We start from the raw sequence: 17,882 nt of genomic DNA, 5'->3' as shown, positions 1-17,882 counted from the left end.
CAAGCTGCCTTCCCCTCACGCCTGCGGGGCCCCGTCCCAGCTGTGGGAGCAGCTCGAGTGCATTAAAGGGTCCACATTTCAGTCCCATCCTCAGCCTCCTTCACAGGCTGCAACGTGCCGGGCCCTGCTCCCGCTGGAGATTCGGGGTACACGGGAGCTGGCACGGCACCCAGGCAGCAGCGACCACCAGGCCGCGTGAGCGCCGCCCGTAAGGGGCCGGGCAGAACCCCCTCGGCCGGGGCTGCTCCGCCTCCCACTGAGCGACAGGTCCCTTCCTGGGACCGAGAAGGCAGCAACAACAAGTTCCCAGAGTTAGCCTTTCTGGCAGAAGGGTAGCTTGTAATTTTCATACACATGTATCGCATTGCCAAACAGCTCTCTGGAGCAGCGATTCACAAGCCTACCACCGCATTTGAAAACACTCTTTCCCAGATCCTTGCTAGAACTGAGTCATCGAAATCATGCATCTTTGCCAGTCTGAGAGGTAAAAATGCTGTGTGTGCTTTGCCCTCCGTTTGTTAAGAAGGGCTCTTTTTGAAGGACCTGATTCCATTCCATTTATTCGGGAGTTGAAGCCACTCCCAGCCTCTCCTGTCCCTCTCCTCTGTCCTCCGAAGGACAAGGTCCCCCAAACCAGCCCTGACAAGGCCAGCACACCCAGCTCTGACGGAGGCTGTGAAAGCAAGGTTTAGGGAGCTGAGATCTCCTTTGTTGTCAAATTCTGATTTTCCAACTGCGTCTAGATCCACCCTCCTGACTAGCCCTACAATATCCTGTGGTGCACGGACTGGAGGGGCTGAGACCCCTGCACGGCCAGACGCGGCAGGGGGTCCGCCCACCCTCCAGCAGGTCCCCTGGTGAAGGCCAAGGACCGTCACCTCGGGTTAAGGGCTGCCTGGCACCGCTGCAGTCCAGGTTTCTGGATTCTGACAGCAAAACATTCTTCATAGCTTGCATTAGTGTTATTTTGAATTCAAGGAGGAAAGACAATCTGGAAAATATGAATTTGGGGAAAGTCGCCAAGTGCAGTGCAGCCATGAGCCCCGCTGGTCTCAATGAGCAAAGGAAGACGCCTGGCCTCCAAAGACCCCCACTCCACTGGCAGAGGGAAGATCGAGGTCCATTTTTCAGAAACAATCCACACACGACCCCACCCTGTATATTTTGGTACTGTTTTGGCTTTTCTTTTTCCCACACCTTTCTCTGAAAGAGTCCTGTCTTGAACTTGAGGAAGAAAACACAAAGCGGTGCAGCCACGGTGGGAAGAAAAACTTAAACACAGAGTCACCAACCAGCCCAGCAATTCCACTGGAAAGAAGTGAAAATAGGTGCTCAAACAAATACTTGGGGACTTCCCTGGTGGTGCAGTGGTTAAGAATCCGCCTGCCAAGGCAGGGGACACGGGTTCGAGCCCTGGTCCGGGAAGATCCCACATGCCGCAGAGCAGCTAAGCCCATGCACCGCAACTACTGAGCCTGCGGTCTAGAGCCCGCGAGCCACAACTACTGAAGCCTGTGCGCCACAACTACTGAAGCCCACGTGCCTACAGCCCATGCTCCACAACAAGAGAAGCCACCGCAATGAGAAGCCCGTGCACTGCAACGAAGAGTAGCCCCCGCTCACCGCAACTAGAGAAAGCCCGCGTGCAGCAATGAAGACCCAACGCAGCCAAAACTAAATAAATAAATTTATTTTTTGAAAAACAAAAATACACACGTGTACGTGAATGTTCACAGCAACTCTATTCATGCTGATAACGCACTGTGTATCCTCCGTGTTGCCAGGGGGTTGGGATGAGACATGTCCCTATAGGTGACTCAAAAGCTCTAGAACTATAGCAAGTAGTGGCACAACATGTAAACACACTAAATGCCGCTGAATTGTACACTTAGGAATGGCTAGACTGCTGAATTCTATGTTATGTGCATTTTACCACATTTTAAGCAAAACGAAGAAAAGCTGGTTACGGGTGTGGACAGGGTGGTGGTTGTTGAGTGTGACCGTGTGTCACTCACGGCCACACACCTCCCCAGACCCTTCTCTGGAGAGAGAACGGGTGGGAATAAATAAATACCTCTTTTGGAGTGTACATTTGATTTCGTGGTTTTTCATTTGTACTTTTTTCTTGGGGTACAACGCACACTCAGCGAACACAGCTCCGTGAGTCTCCCTACGTGCACGGCCGGGTAGACGGGGACGTTTCCGGCGCTCAGCGCACGCTCAGGCCCCTCCCCACCCGGAGCCTGGCCCTCATCAGTTTGGCCAACTCTGTACCTCACAGAAATGGAGCCAAATCCACCAACCCGTTAGGGGTTGCAAAGTGGTAATAGTCTTTGATTTTGGTTTATAAGCTGAAGTAATTTTACAAGAGAGCCCCTCTTCTGCCGTTTACCGACCCGCTGGTGAGGTCCACACACCAGGGTAAACACTCGGTAACTGCCTTTTATTTACCAAGTTTTCAAATAATGAATTACCTCCCTGTTGTCCTCAGGTGGATAATTTGAGTTTTTTGTAATTTTTTTGCAACTATTGCTTTTTACTGAGATGTAATTTATACAGCATAAAATTCAACCTTTTGAAACGTACGGTTCAGTGCTTTTTGGTACAGGGTTGCACGGCCATCAGCACTAATGCCCAAGACCTTCACCACCTGAAACAGCAGCGCAGCCCCGTGAGCGCTCCCGCCCCAGCCCCACGTCCACGCGCCCACCTGGCCTGCCTTCCCCAGACGTCTCGTGTGACGGGAGCGTGGCCTTGGCCTCGTGTTCCAGGCTCCCCCGCGTGTGGCCGGTGTCAGGAGGCATCTCTAGGGTGTGGGCGCAGCCTCACCGGGACACGCGCCAGGTGACCGGCGTGCGGCTGGTTGCCAGGACGAGCGGCTCCCCACGGCCGTCCACCCGGCGGCTCTGGGCCGGGGGCCAGACCAGCAGCAGCGGCATCACCAGGCGCCTGGTTGGAAAAGCAGACTTCCAGGCCCACCGGCCCCGCAGCCTCAGGACGCGGCGCTTGGCTCACGAGCCGGCCCACGTTTGAGAACCGCTTACAGCCCCAAGGCCGGCGCCTCCCTGCCCATGCCTCGCTCTGTATTCCAGAACATTCCACGGCGTTCTAGCTGTCCCAGGAAGCACGCTTCTCCCAGTCACGGAGGCTCAGGGCCCTCCCCGGTGGCTCACGCGGGCGTGCGTGTCACCTCCATGACGACCCCTCCCGCCCCACCCCTCCAAAGCGGCCTACTCCCCCTGAACGAGGCACAGCCCTCAGCCGGGCCCTCGAGGCCCCCACGGTCCCCGCCGCCAGTGCGTCCCTGCGTCCAGACCCCTGCGTCGCCCACCTCCCCACCCTGAGGCCCACCCCCCCCGCCCCCAGCGCTCTGCCATTTCCGCGGAGGTCACGGTGTTTCCTTTCCGTCCCTCGCGGTCCCACAGGAGGGCCGCGCCTGCAGGGGCCAGGCCTCCCTGTTCGAGTCGCTGGGCGGTTCTCGGGAAACGCGGGAACAAGGAGCGCGCTTGGTGCTAACGGGGACCCGCCCGCGGGGAGGACGGCCCTGGCTCCTCACCCGCCTTCTCTCAGCTGAGCAGCAAGCACGCGGCTGACCGCACGCACCACCACGCAGAGGAAGTCAGGGGCAGGCGAGGGCGCCCGGAGGGGCGAAGGGGCGTCGCTGCCGAGCGCAAGCGCCCGAGGGTCCGAGGGGCAGGCCCCGTGGAGACAGAAAGGCGGGCAGGAGTCTGGAAGGTGGAGGCTGGGGTGACGCCCCTGGGGGTGACAAGGGGACGCAGGAAGGGCAGGCACAGGGGAGGCTGGCTTGAGTCAGAGAGGGCGTGACACCCCGGGAACGTCCGGGAACACAGGCTTCCTTGAGCCTGGGGCCCAGGAGAGAGGCAGCTGGAAGGCACGCGGGTGGGGTGGGGGGAGGCGGGACCCTGCCAGGGGTTCTGAGAATGAAGTAATAAAAGCTTCAAAACTATTTCTAAAGGGCTGTGGGCTGTGCTCTCAGCCGTGATTCATATGCACGAGTGTCTCCGGGCGGGAAGGATCTCAGGCCCACCCTGCACGCCAGGACCACGTGTCCCCGGGTGACTCAGGCCTGGGCCGGCAGCCGCTGTGCATGCACTCCCCACCCTCGGGGACTGAATAGGCCTCAGACCCAGCCCCACGGCAGCTCCCAGGGCTCCACATCTCAAGAGCTGTTTAAAACTCCAAAGTCCTTTTCAACACCACTGCCGGTCTAAGGAGGCACGAAACACCGCCAAGTTGACGGTCTCGGCCGCTAGACACACCTCCTACTGTGTGGAGGGGGAGGGAGGGGCCGTCAGGACCAGCGGCAGCGAAGGGCTCGACAGCTGGGCCCCGCCAGGCACAGCCCCCAGCACCCACTCCACGGGGAACTGAGGCCCGGAGTCCACGGGGAACTGAGGCCCGGAGTCCACGGGGAACTGAGGCCCGGAGGCACCGCGCAGGGTCGAACCAGGGGGCGTCTGGGCTGCTCTCCACACTGCGGGCGCGTCTGGTCAGAGGACACAGGCCGCGTCTGCCTTCAGCCGAGCCCGAGGGCTGTGTGCACAGCGTCCTCCCGGCAACAACCGCCGTGCCCCAGGCTTCCCGGCTCGACTCCACCACCTGCGGCAACGGCCTGCTCGCCGCTGGTGGAGGACCACCCCGAGGAAGGGCCCGGGACCCACCCGGGCCCGAGATGCTGCAGAAGTGCGATCCAGAACGGTCCTGATCCCGGCGGCCACGTGGGCGCGGCATCGCTGCGGCCCTTGTCCCCGCGGCCACCCCTGACCGGCCAGCGGGGGGCCTCCACGCCAGGACGTGGGCCTCCAGGGTCGGGCTCCTGCCCAGCCGTTCCCGCTGCAGACCCACTAGGTCGCAGGGAACAGACGGGCGCCGGCCTGAGTGGGGACCAAAGCAAGCCAGGGACGCTCTTGCTCGTCGCGGCCTCACCTCTCACCTGCAGGGCTCCACGCAGCGCACAGGCCTCGCCCTGGAGGCCTGAGACAGGGACCCACCCCTGGGGGAGCCCCGCTGTCATCCCTTCCAGGTCTGGGGGCAGAGTCCCTGTGAGCGACCAGAGGTCTCGTAGAACAAGCAAACAGCAGAGGGTCGGTCTGCGGACGGGCTTTCCCAGAAGGTATGCGTGGCTCCGGGTTCTCGAGGGATAGACGGCCCGGCCCAGAGCAGCGAGCGGCCAAGGCAGGGCCCCTCTGAGCTCGCCAGCTTGGCGGTGCCCACACTGTGCGGGGTCCGGCAGGAGGAGAGGCAGGCTGACCAGCTCAGACGCGGCAAGACCCCGGGCCTCAGATCTCGGCATGCGCACCGTCGCTTGGCGCCGACCGGACTGTGGTCTGCCACTTGAGACCCCCTCAGGGCAATCCCGGTCCCATCAAACCACGAGGGTCTGAGAGACTCGGAGACGCCAACAAACACAGAATCCCAGGATCCCAGGCACGCTGGGTCCGTTCCCAGCACCCCAGACTTCAGCGCCCCAAAGGGAGCCCTGGCTCACGGCGCACGGACCGGGCCTGGGGGGCTCCTGCCACGAGGTGGCCAACTGCCAGGTGCAGCCACGCTGGAAGGTGGGCCCAGGGCCCCCGCAGTCCAGCCACGGCGCGGCCCCCAGGTCCGCGAGCACAGGCCGTGAGCCCCACAGAAGCGCCTCCTCAGACCTGGTCGTCGGGCGTGGGTGACCGCGGCGACCATCATTCCGCTTCAGTGAACCCGCCGCAGAGACGGTCTCTAATCTGCTGTCCCTGCAGAGAACCGCAAACCTAAAGCCTGCGCTGGCCTCTGGATCTGAGTCTTCGTGGCAACTTCAGGACAGGAGGAAACGGCAAAATTAAGACTTTGGTTTTTCCTTCCTCTTTCATTACTGGGAAGAGCGGCCAAGACCGAGATCAGGTTCCACGTGGGAGACGGTGCCGTGTTCGTCCCTTCGCTCCTGAGCCACAGCCACGGCAAACCTGCGGCTCACACGGGGCGCACACAGGTGGCCCACCTTCTCCCACCCCGAGGCTTCCCGCCACCTCGGGGCAGGAGGCCCCGCCCACAGGTGCGCAGCGAGGAGGGAGTGGGTGGTCCTGGGGCGGGGCAGAGGGCCCCCCACCGTCTGACAGGCCTGCGCCCCAAGCTGTGTGGACCATGGCGGGCGGGTCCGTTCACAGGAGCAGCAGAAGCTCGGGGCGCAGGGAGCGGGTGCCAGTCCTCCGACGTCCGCGCTGAAGCTCCTTACCCCTGGGTCTGCCCAGCAGCGCGGGCTCTGGGAAGGGCGCCCAGGGTGAGGGCCTGTGGGGAAGGCGGCTCCGGGGCCGCCCGGCCGAGGGCAGAGCAGCCCCGCAACCGCGGCCCCTGCGTGGGAACTGCCCCCCACTGGCCACCCACCTCCCCCAAAGCCACTGTCACATCAAGGGGCCACGGCTGACAGAGCAGAAATCCACCTCTGCATCTTCACCGGCCTGAGGTGGGGACATGGCACCCATGCCTCACTGCAGAGACCCCGTGTCCAGGAAGCAGGGCAGACATGCCCGCAGATCCACGGCCTCCCCTGACGCCTGGCTACCATTCCCACAGCTGCCGTTTCTTCTCGAGCTTTCAAAACCATGTTTTAAAGGCCATGAATACATCAACATCTAGGTCTCCTGAGGCAGGGGTCCCCAACCCCCGGGCCACAGACCGGCACCGGTCGGTGGCCTGTTAGGAACTGACCGCACAGCAGGAGGTGAGCGGCGGGCGAGCATCTGCCGCCCCCATCGCTCGTGTTACCGCCTGAACCATCACCCCCACCCCCGTCCGTGGAAAAATTGTCTTCCGCGAAACCGGTCCCTGGTGCCAAAAAGGTCGGGGACCGCTGTCCTAATGAAATAATCCATAAAACAAAGATTTATGAAGGATCAACGTTTATTATAACGAGATTTAAGTTGGCCAAAAGAAAGGGAACAGTTAAGTGTCCCAAAACAGGAGATTCCAACAGCCTGGGCCCGGCCTCCAGAGCCGACGGCAGGACCCCCGGCGTACAGAGCACAGGACAGGCGAGGGCCGGGGGCTGCAGGAGGGAAGGGGGCTGCGACACGGCAACCAGAGTGGAGTTTACGAAGAACTTCCAGTAACACACAGAAATGTCTGAAGGGAAAATTTAAGGGGCATACGTAATACACATGTATATATGTGTGTATTTAATACCTAATAAGTATATGTGCACACACAATATATCTCCATATGAAAAACAAAAATGGAGAGGAAATAAATGAACAGAAGGACCAACATGTTAACAGTGGCAAAGCTTTCAGCGGGGAAATGAGTCACTTTTTTCTCAACCCTGAAAACTTAAGAACTAGGTTTTCTAAAATTTCTATAGAGCATGCACTGTGTTTGAATAGAAATGCTTATAAATTTAACAGCATCTGAGATTTATCTTAAATATAAATTTTAGGTCTAATCTCTCTTTTGCCAGCTATGCCTTCCTTTTACATTAAACACTGACAGAGTCAATTTATTATGTGTAATGATAACAGCCATTTCTGATAAGTAAGTTTAAACGTAAAATGACAGAGTATAAGCCAGGGCTTTGTGAACAAATGCCCCCATTTATTAACTCTAAACTAGAAATTCACTCACAAACCCCACTGAGGCCGAGAGCTTCCAGCTCCAGAGGCTGAGTCCCTGGAAGATGGTAAATTAACCACTTAATCTTATTAAGTGTTTTCTGCTTAAGTCCTGAACCAGCTGGGTCCAAACTGTGACACATGCCAGGAAGTCACCTGTCCCCGTCTCAGGGCACACGGGGGGCATGTGTCCACGGCCACCGAAGGACAGGCACAGGCTCTTTTAGAAGCTCTATGTCTGAAACTGAGTTTTATAGAGAAACTCTTTTTTCGTCCTCTTTTCGAACACTTTTTAGTACAAAAGAAATACATATTCATTGTAACCAGTAATGCTGCGTAAGCACCTACAGAAAAGGTTCGTCACCAGCCTCCCTCTGCCGGCCCCGCAGCCCTGAGCTACACCAGCCCTGCTGGTTCGCTTCCAGACCCTGCGCTGCACCCTCACAGCCCCACAGGGAGGAAATGTCAGGGGTGGGGGGAGAGCCTTAACTTGGCCACTGAAACAGGATCACTGATCACGGCTCGGCGAGAGCGGTTTTCTCTTTACCACGAGACACGTCTGCTTCCACCCATGGATCCAGGGACGACCCGGCCGTCCTCAGGACGTGGCACCAACACGGAGTGTCCACCCCGCTACCGCGTGCAGGCAGGGCTGAGGGCGAGGCCGAGCCACCAGGGGAAAGTGTCTGCGAGCACGTGGCCCGGGCCCCGCCCACCTGCCCCCCCCTTCCCGGCTGGCCTGTCCCAGGCATGAGCACTCGGCCGCTGTGAGGTTATCACTTAGACAGAAATCTTTATTCTTCTATAATCAGATCGGTCTATCTTTTTAGTTTACTGACTGCTTAGTTCTCCCACATTCCAGAGGTTATTCACAATATTCTCCAAAATGTTTCTGATATCTTGCTTTAGTTTTTCACTTTGTAACCTTTAATCCATTCGGCATTTGTTTTATATGGTGTGAGTTAGGATGTAACTTTTTTCAAGCCGGATGCCAAAGAAGGCAACTCCCACATTCTCCAGGGAACTAAAATACGTCTTCATTGTGGATTAGGTGCCCGTATACGTTTTGATCTGCTTCCGTACCCTCTGTGATATTTTCTGTCTATTAGGAATCTAAGAATATCTACCTAACGTTTTAAAGAGTCGACCATGTCTGTCTACTAACAGGTGACATATGTGCAAGCGGACAACCCCGTCACTTGTCATCCTCCAAGTGATAATCACATTTCCACACACTAACTTGTACACCAGCTTATAAACCAACACTGAACGCTCCACACATACTCTTTAATTTATTCTAATCTGAATTTAACCATCCACTTCCCGCTTAACAGTCTACGGTGCCTGAGCAAAACACAAAACTCTACAGAAACTTCTCCGGCCGCGTGCCGTCTGGGCCCCAGCACCTCACCTGGGGACACTCGCCCTCCCCAGAGCCGCTCCTGCTCCCAGCACTTCTATTTCAGCGCCCAGAATCTAAGCCCTTGGCCGGCCTGGCCTAGCCTGCCCGTTCGTTAATCAACCAAGGGCCAATTCGCCATTTTCCATGAATTAAAATAAACTGCACTCATAGAAGAGCCCTGTCCTAACGCCACCACCACCTCTAAGTAATGAAAAGTGCTTCCAGCTGCAGAGGTCGTCTGGCGGCCCCTCCCCAGGGCAGTGACGGAGGAGCAGCCCCGATGGTCGGGTCAGGGGACCGGGGCGAGAGGACGGGAGAGGGCGGAGGTCAGGCAGGGAGACGGGGACGAAGGCCAAAGGGCAGGGCGGGGCGTCAGGGAAGGTGGAGGCCCAAGGGCAAAGGGAATGCTCCCCGAATTAGCAACACAGGAAGCAGCTACCACTGTGTGTGTTGTTACAATAGTGGAACAACGGCCCAGGACATCTGAAACCCAGAAAAAAGGAGCCAAGAGAAGCAGAAGCCTACGGCCCTCGCACATCCCCAGTGCCCTGGATTTTTTCCCGCGTTTTCTGTTCCACTGGCTGGTGATCAGCAGATGTAACGTTTTGTCCCCACCTCCCTCAAGCGTGGCCCAGCGGTGCCACTTCCCACCCCCGTTACCCACCCTTTGAAGGTCTGCGGTCCTGCCCCTCACGCCCCGCTCCCAACGCGGGCGTCCCCCCACCCTCCCGGGAAGCTCCAAGCCTCCGGGGTCAGGGCTCCCAGCGCGGCTGTGCTTCCCAGGACAGAGCCAGCACAACACTCCAAACCAGTGGCCTCCCCGCTGTCACCTGAGATCAGCAGCAGCCTGTATACCCGTCGGTAAAGAGGGGACATAACCGCCTGCGAGGTGCCTGGTTCCTGGCACTCTCACAGGGCAGGCGCTCCACCGGGACCATCCGAGCCCTCCTCCTCCCGCTCCCGCCACAACACAGGGGCCGTCGCTGTCATCACCTTGCTCGGCTCTCTTGGTGCCAGACCAGCAGGGAGAGGCTCCTGCTGCGTGTCCGGACCCACCGGGTCCACAACCCCACACTGGAGGCGGGTCCACGGGGGGTGTCACGACCCCTGATCACACCGACGGCGCTTCGGCTTGCGTGTTTCTGAGCCGAGCCAAGCGTGCCGTGTAAGTCAGAGTCCTTCCACGGAACTCTGGTTCCACAGTTATCACCGTGAAGGTCCAGTTCATCACAGAGAGGCGTCCAGGATAACAGAAGCAGCAGCGAGCAGGCGGGTGACCCCTCACTTCAGAGCTGCAGGAAGGGGGCTCGGGGCTGCGTGGACGGTCAGGGCAGATCCAGATCCAGACGCAGGCGCGCGGTGCCCACAACCTTCAACGGGGTCAGAATCCCAGGCGTTTCGCAGGGAGACTCTTCCGCGGAGCCGTCGGGCCCTCGAGTCAGAACACAGGCCACGCGGGCCGGCCAGGCTCCTGGGCCCTGAGGGCCGCCCCACGGCCGCAGGACGTTCGGCCGCCTATTGCGGTCCAAACCTCTGGTGCCGCGATCTTGTCTAGAGAAAAGCTTTGGGTAGACAGCAGGCGCCCTGCAGCACTGGGCACCTTGCTCGTGGTCCCTTCACGGTTCTGCTTTGTCACAGGGCTCTCCCCGCCAACCCAGAAGCCCAGCCAGGCCCTCGGGGCCCGTTCCCGGCCGCCTCTCTCTCGACGTCCCTCCAGAGCTCGGCCCAGGTACACCCGGGTCTCGCCACCGACTCCCAACCACCGACAGCTCCAGGCGCAGGGCCGGCCACTGCGCGGCACAGGCTGAGAGGCCGAGTCACGTTCTCCCAAGCTGAGGCCGCCTCTAAACCTGCCCCACTCACTGGGAACCAGGGTCGCGCGCCCACGCGGGTGAAACAAAGGCCCTCAGCCTCTAACCGCCACCCGCAGACCCCTCTCCACTCCGGCTCCCAGAGCAGAGGCTGCAGCCGGCCCCGGGCGCAGGGGTGCCCTTTGATTCGGGGGTCTCCCAGCTTTGAAACGGGCCGACAGGTCGGAACCCACACAGATGTGCACACGCGGAGCGCAAACGTGCCCCGCTTCGCGGCTGCCGGCTGATGCGGTGGGGCGACCCAGGCCCAAGGCACCCGACGTGGAATTACAGCTGTTCACATTCTCACTTTGCTTTTCTATGTTCCCCACACCTTCTTCAAGGAAGATGTTTACTTTTGAACACACACACACACACACACACACACACGGCATCCAGAGGGCACTTGCTTCAGTCCTCAGGGGACGAGTGTGGGGAGTGGGTAGGCGAGACCCCGAGACGGAAATGCGAGGGGAGAGGGGAGGGCGACGCAGCAGGAGCCCCTCCGCCCCTCAGCCCTCGCTGCCCTCCTCCTCCTCCTTCTCCTTCTCCAGCCCACGGAAGCAGGTCCTCGGGGTGGGAGGGGGGACCCGGCACTGCTGTTGTCCTAAAGCTCTCTAGGGCAGCCTGGGGACAGCTGCCTGACTGCCCGTGGGCGTCAGGGGGACACAGAGGCAGGCCCCGGCCCCGTGGGCGTCTCCTGTGGGTCGGGGGACGCATCCCCCCGCTCGGTCATCAGCCCGCACGCACCTCACCGCACAGGGACGCACTGCTCTGGAGACTAAGAAGCTGAGCCCTGGCTCACGCCTGTCTGGGGCCCGTGGAGACTGGTCAGCACGCAGGACGGCGCTGAGGCCCTGACCTGGGCCTGCAAGCTGCCGGCGTGACAGCCCAGAGGACGTGGGACCAGCACCGCCACCACTCAGGGCTGCTCCAGGCGAACCAGGTAAAACTACAGAACGGAACACTGTTGATGCCACAAACGAGCTGAGAGGAAATTCCAGGGGGCTGGCGGCTCCAGGAAAGAAGCACCAGGTCCCACACCCCATGCTCGCACGCAGGGCCAGCCTCTCAACAGCACCATAAAAAGCCTCGGTGTTCCAAGTACATTCGTGACCATCTCCTTCCAGAATAGTCTCTAGCCACACGAGCTGTTCAAAGCACCTCAGGAGTAAGAGCAGAGCGTGTGGAGCCTCCGTCCACGGCCGGTAATCGCGGCCTCCCTGATGCAATCTGAGCAAGACCGGCGCTTCTGGGGGCTGTCAAACCCCGAGCTGTGGCCGGGGTCACCATGCACAGCAGCGGTGACTCAGCACAGAACGCAACCATCCTAAACCTGTCTCGCTGACAGAGTCCACCCTCCCTCTAATTCCAAAGAACGGCGGAGGGGGTGGATTTTAGTGGAAGCAGCAGAAGCCAAAAGCAGGTCAGATCGTGGGGTCCCACCCCCTCCTGCAGACGCGGGGCTGGGTGGGGAGGTGGGGGGCGTCCGTCCAGAGCTGCCAAAGCCACTGGCCTCCGTGGGAGCCGGAACCTGGCCGCAGGGCAGGGAGGATTTCCCCCCACCCCCCGCCCCGGGAAAGCCGGGCCCAGGGCCAAGCGCAGCCTTCCCGCCGATGACAAGGCAGGACGCACGCGGGTGCCCAGCTCAGCTGTAAGGGAGCAGACCTTGGACCTGGGCCCTCGGACCCCCTCCGCGTGGGACCCTTAAGCAAGACCACCAGGCCCCGCCCCAGAGGACCCCCCAGGGAGAGCCCTCCGTGGGTCCACAGCGGGTCGAGGGGGAGAAACTCAGGAGGGGGAGGGTCTCGTCCTCTCCCACGTCCCGGTGGGCCTGGCAGCCTCCTCATCGAGCTTATTCATCGGCAGGCCTCTGGTCCCAAGAGGGTCTCTCCCAGGACAGGCCCCGCCCCTGCACACCACACCCTAACCAGCAGCTGTGGCTTGGGGCGTTCCTGCAACCTCCGAACAAACAAAAGGAACATCAAAGAAACATATCTGAAAGGCTCTGCGGATCCCATCACCCCATTGGGAATAACCACCATTGCTTTCAGCAAACTTCTAAGAAAGAGAGAAATATGTCAGTGAGAAAACCAGACTGGTAGCCTTTGTTACCCGAATTTCAGGACTGAGACTTGTTAGCTTGCACGTAGTTCCTTAATTTACCCCAGTTTACACCGAGGGCCCCGGGGCCCCCGCCCTTTGCTGTGATGTGAGGAGGCCAAACCACAGTTTATCTGCAGAGCTTAAAAATGAATTTCCCCTTGTCACGTGCTGATGTGTATTCTGGATTTCCTGGGGTTTCCTTTATTAGACTTGAGTCCAAGTCTATCTCAGAAAGGACTCTGGGTCATCTCGGCCTCGCACTTGTAAGGGGGTGAGGAGGACGGTCAACCGGCGGAGGGGCGCGGAAGTGGGCACGTCCCTGCTCTGGGGCCCTCAGGGACCAGCCACAAAACTGCTCAACGCTGCAAAATGGGCCAGGACTTCATCCTACCTTTGAAAAAATGCCTTATTCTTGGCTGGTCTTTACACTGCATGGGCCAAAATGAGTGGAACATTATTATATATTTGATTTTACTTATAAAAGCAACTTGTGTTTCTTCCTTCTTCACTAACCTTTGTTTACTCTTTTTTTTTTTTTTTGGCTGCGTCAGGTCTTAGTTGCGGCACGCGGGATCTTCGTTGAGGCATGCGGGATCTTTCGTTGTGGCATATGGGCTCTTGACTGCAGCGTGTGGGCCTGTAGTTGTGGCGCGCGGGTTCCAGAGCATGTGGGCTCTGTAGTTTGCGGCACGAAGGCTCTCTAGTCGAGGCGCGGGAGCTCAGTAGTTGTGGCTCACGGGCCTAGTTGCCCTGCGACGTGTGGGATCTTAGTTCCCTGACCAGAGATCGAACCCGCGTCCCCTGCATTGGAAGGCAGATTCTTTACCACTGGACCACCGGGGAAGTCCCGAACCTTTGTTCACTCTTATCCGTTAATAAAATTGGGACAAGTTTTTTGGAAAAGCCTGAGAGTGGGTTAAACACATCCTCCAAACTTGTTTGGTGTTGATTTCTCAGCGGCTTCATGTCCACGTGTGGGGAGAAGCAGACTCTCTAAATCACTGGTGAAATGACCCATGTCACCCGAGCAGGGGACACGGGAGCTAGATTCTCCCCCCCCCACCCCCCCGGCTAACGTCCGCGTGCAGAGAGCACCTCCGGCCCACGGAGAGGTCACTGCTGCAGGGGGCACGCGACAGTGAAGCGTCCCCCGCCCACAGAGGCGGGTAAATGTTTACACCCTTGTCCCACTGTGAGAGGCTGAGCATCTCCTGGGCAAGGTCAGCACAGGGGCGTCAGAACAGCTGTCCCTACCCGACTGTGCAAGTCCTGCCCGTAGCGCCTGTGTTCGGGGGCTACACAGACATCACAAGACAGCACCCTAGATTTACAAAATAGTTAACTGATTCATTAATACCCACTTCCTGTCATAAAAGCATTGTGCCATAGAGATAAAACCACAGAATGATCCAGAAAAAACAGTTACAGAATTCAAAACACGGTAAATAACCAGCTGCCACCTGACGTCCACAGTGTGTCCAGGGGGACCGCTCTTCCCGTTTCTTCCCAGACCCACGCAGCCCTGTGTGAGCTTTTAGGCAGGCCAGGTGCTCTGTGCTGGCCCGGAAGCCAGAGGCACCTGCTACTCACCCCTCCCCGCCTCTCTTGGGAAACAGCCCCTAGTTACGCCGCTACAGGCCCCTGCCCCTGCAAAACCACACTCGAATGCGAGATTGCGCTTCTTGGTTAACACTTCACCTTTAAGTCATCGGCGGCTGCCCGGAGAAGCGCCGACACTCCGAAGAGAACGCACGGGCTCGGAGGCAGCCCGCGGCTGAGCTGGTGCCATCCCGGGGTCCCCTCGTGGGGTCGGGTAACGCAGCTCAGACCACACGGCCAGGGAGGGTGCCGCCAGACCCCGGGGGCGGCCACACAAGCCCACGCCCTCCCGGCGCAGCCCTTCCGCACACAGCCACGTGCTCCCCAGGAGTCCGCGGCCCGGTCCTGCCTCCCACCGCTCATGAAAACAGCTTTGGCTCACGGACCCGACCTGGCGACTCGAGCAGGGCCAGACCCTTCTGAGCCTCACTCTCCTCCAGCGTGAAGTGAGGGAGCTGGAAGGACGGTGACAGTTACGCTCAACCCTCTAACCCTGCGAAGTAGCTATTAGTATCCTCATTTTACAGACACTGAAACTAAGGCACAGAGAGGTTAAGTGACTTGCCACAAGCTGCAGAGCGGGAGTGTCGCCAGCAGACTGGCCACAGTGCCGCTGCCCCAGGGTCTTGCCGGCCTCGTCCACACCCTAAACCGTCAGGCAGTGTGGCAGGTCCACACCGCAGGCGTCTCTCCCCTAGGCGAGCCTGGGATCTAGCTGCTGCCTGCCCGCACGCTCCTGAGGAGAGGCAGAGAGCACAGAGGACACACGCGCGGTTTTCACCGATGCCGCTCTCACAGCCCCCTCTCCCGGGCACGCCCTGGGCACAGTCAGGCACTGAGCTGTGTGGGGGGGGGGTTCCGCCCACTAGGTCCACACTCCCCCACCCCCAGCGTGACAAACAACAAGTCCCCGAGCATGGCCACCTGTCCCCGGGGGGCGGTTCCCTGGCTAGAACCGGGGCACTGGAGGAAAGTGGCGACACTTTCCACGCGGCCGGGAGCTCAGGACGGGTCTCTCAGAGCCCGATGGGGAGACTGTCCACCCCCCCCCCCACCTCAGGACGTCTGCTCTCAAGGCAGGAACCACGCTCACTGGTCACCCAGGAACAAGCGCATCTTGGAGAGCCCGCGGGTCGTCCTGCTGGTTTCCGCTCTGCTCCTCGGGGGCAGAGCCCAGCAAGCTCCCTGGAGCCAGGAGACCCCGGGGCCAGGGGGACCTTGCAGAAGGGGGCCTGCTGCGCCCTCACTTCACCTGCAACTCGTGTTCTCAACGGTGCTTCTCTTCTGCGCCCCGCTCCACACCCTCTCTACAGGAACCCCACAGGTTACAAAAACCCTGAAAAAGAAGAGACAGAGGACCAGACTGCGAGCTGGGGCACAGCCCAAAAGCCTGGCCAAGGGGGCGGCCGGGTCCCCTGAGCAGGCCTGCCCTGCCCAGGGCCCAACTTTACCTAAGGTGGTTTGCGACCCAGAAATTCAGACACACTAAAACAGACGTACAGCGTCCTGTCCGCCACCCTCCCGGCCTCTGCTTTCCAAGGAAGACGGCACGTTTCAAGGACCCCAAGACGCCTTCACAACAAGACAGACTATTGTCGTCTGCTACTAAGAGCGGGAAGCAGTGACTATCAAGGGGCCACTGAAGAGGCATCCCCTCCCCAGAACTGTTAACCAGGGGGCAGGTACACCTTCAGACAGACTAAGCCTTAGAACAGAAAACGGTAAGTTAACGTTTCGTTTAGTTTTAATGATAAAAGTAAGCGCTGCCCTTGTTCAATGGGGGTCCCTTTATATATTTAGAAATTAATTCTGCACATACAGTTTCTATTACTTCTAAGAATTCTCCAGGTTTGGAAAATACACTGTATGCGGAGTGTGTGCGTGCGCACGTCTGCACGCGTGTGCATGTGTGTGTGTGCATGTATGTGTGTGCATGTATGTGTGTGCATGTGTGTGTGTGCATACGTGTGCACACATAGGTTCCCGTTCCTGGGAGAACAGGAAGAGCGGGGAGACCCCTTCCAGTCTTCCTTAGCGCCTCCCCAAGACCTGAAAATCCCAGGTATTATTATTCCCATAAATGCGCGACTATGTTGATGGGTTTGTCTTATTTATCCTTTGATCTGTAAAGTCTTGGAAGGCAAGGCCAACGTTTCCCTCGCATCCTGTGAAATGCCCAATTTATGGCCCCACGGGCCCACGTGCAGCATCTGCAGGTGGCGTCCACTGCCGTGGGACAACCAAGGGGGCAAAGGTCACCCCCCCACCCCAGCCCCGGGGCCGACTTCACCTAAAGGTCAGCCCGTGCCGTGCAGAATCGCCCCCTAGACGATCCCTGAGCACTTCTTGCAAGGAGGAGAGCTTTTGGAAACTAGCTTTTCCCAGCCAGTCTTTGTGATTCACACGTTAGGTCAGGCTCGAAGTTCCCGCTGCTGCCTCAGGGTGGCCCTTACACTGTCCTCCACGTGCCCTGATGCACAAAATCAGCACGTGTGTACACGCCCCCAACACGCCCCAGGTCAGATGCACAGAACCCTCCCGCACTGTTCTGAAATACTCTGTCCGAAAAGGGTGCCTCCACCTCTTTCAGGCCCCGGTGACAGTAAACCCGGACTGGCCTCCTGCACGTGAAGGGCTGAAGAGATCTGTGTGCTGGGGGCCAACACCCACTGCCCCCCAGCGAGCTCCTTCCGGCCACAAAAATTCCTGCTTAAGAAAACCCAACATTCTTACATTATTCACCAAATTGGTGGGTCCTTGCACAGATACTGATAGGGAAGCGGGCTGGGCTGGGGAGAGGCAGGAGGAGGTCTAGTAACAGTTAGACCTAAATTGCTACTAATTATAGTGAATCGTGTGTAGGTGAAAAAGAGGCAGAAGAGCCTCATTCAGGACCCAGGCTCTGCCTGGTCCCTCCTCTTCCCTCCTGACTGGACAGCCTGCCTGTCTGGGAAGGACACAGGCGGAGAGGGAAAGGCCCTCGAAGAGAAGGCCAGAACACCCTCCGCAAAACCAATAAACAGAAAGTCAAGAGACTGAGCGAAACCGTAGCGACCAGGGGTTTTCTGTCCCCGAGACCCTTCCTTCCGGTCAGGATGTGCACAAACACATCCTCGGGTCCAAACGCTGAGAAATCCTTTCTCCAAATACGGAGGCGGAGCTGAGTGGAGCAGGAAATGATGAAGAGAGAAAGGAACGCCACAGACTCCAGATGGACGGGGCCAGCTGGGGCTCAGGAAGCACAGGGTCCTCTGCCCTTCCCCTCCCGACGCCCCAGGAAGCATCGCCCAGGGGCTACAAGGTCTCCGGGAGCACGGCCAGGAG

At 59.0% G+C, this 17,882-nt stretch overlaps 1 protein-coding gene across 5 annotated transcripts in view; it reads right to left on the bottom strand.

Moving 5' to 3' along the window:
- RASA3 (RAS p21 protein activator 3) overlaps positions 1–17,882 on the bottom strand; it is an 89,041-nt gene that overhangs the window by 61,509 nt on the left and 9,650 nt on the right. The window lies entirely within an intron of this gene.

The sequence above is a fragment of the Balaenoptera physalus genome (genome assembly GCF_965194825.1).
Source record: "Balaenoptera physalus genome assembly, chromosome: 18".
Lineage (NCBI taxonomy): Eukaryota > Metazoa > Chordata > Mammalia > Artiodactyla > Balaenopteridae > Balaenoptera > Balaenoptera physalus.
The sequence above is the reverse complement of the archived record's forward strand: the minus strand, read 5'-3'. Positions and strand labels throughout refer to the sequence as shown.